Raw genomic sequence first — 1,175 nt, 5'->3', positions numbered from 1 at the left:
CATTGAGAGCCATCACTTGTAGGAAGCAAAATATTTAAATATGTATGTAGTTTAATGTTTATTAGAATCATATAGGGGGTAACAAATACTTAGGGTAACCCTAAACCCATTTTAATGCAGGGGGATGGGGGAAGGATGTCCTATTTTTTTCCAGGTTACTAGTAGAGCCATTCATGGCTAAATTTCTTGATAATATACAAGGTGGTATAGAATAATGATTAAGAGTGTGAGCTCTGGAATCAGATTGCCTAAATTCAGGTCCCCAGTCCTGCTACTTACTAGCTGTGTGACCTTGGGCACCTTCAATTTGCAAAGACTCAATTTCCTCATGTGTAAAATGCAGATGATAATGTTGCCAACATCATAAGATTGTTGGGAATTAAAAGAGATAATTCACGTGAAGTACTTTGTAAGGCTCACTGGGTTCAGACTGCTCTTGTTTCTACTATTCCACACGGCCTCTCTTGTTTTCTTAAAAATGAAATCTTGTCATGAACACTCTGAACTCCGATTGTTCCTTCATTTTCATTGTTTCCATTAACTTGAAGATGAAGAAACTGTAAATATATAACTTTATATAATTACATAACTATATATAATAGGAATAGTATATACATATATATAAGCATAGAGAGAGTTGTGAAAATATTCAAGTAAGACTGTTTAATAGAATACTTTTATTCTCAGGATAATGGTTGCTTTAAACCTGCAGCTTTGAAACAGGATTTAAATGGCAGCCTAATGGCTTTGTCATCGTAACCACATAAAAGGTCTGACAAGATGTGTAAATTTGTGCATATGGGCTTGGTTGGCAAGGCCTTTGAGTTGAAATTGAAGCCACCCAACAAGTTGTTTCATTAGAACATTGCCTGGAAATGTTTGTATCTTATTGCATGGTGGTTGGCTTTCCAGCTAAACCGGTTAGTGTAGGGAGAATGTGGCCAGTTCGAATAGTGTGCCGCGGGAGATTCTGTCCCTCCAGATTGTTGAGCAGCTGGAGCCAGCGAGTCATGCTTAACTGACACTGGACAGCTGTCCATCAGCTCATAGTCATGAAAAGAGCTGCGTGAAGCAGCAGCTGGCTTCGGCGTCCCAGCAACTCCAGAGACATGCAGCTGCCTCAAATACCCAGGCTTCCTTCCACCCTTCTCTGCCCTCGGACCTTTCACCTAGGA

This window comes from Propithecus coquereli, unplaced genomic scaffold, assembly GCF_000956105.1.
Source record: "Propithecus coquereli isolate 6110/MARCELLA unplaced genomic scaffold, Pcoq_1.0 Scaffold225, whole genome shotgun sequence".
NCBI classification, from domain to species: domain Eukaryota; kingdom Metazoa; phylum Chordata; class Mammalia; order Primates; family Indriidae; genus Propithecus; species Propithecus coquereli.
Note: the sequence above shows the minus strand (reverse complement) of the source record.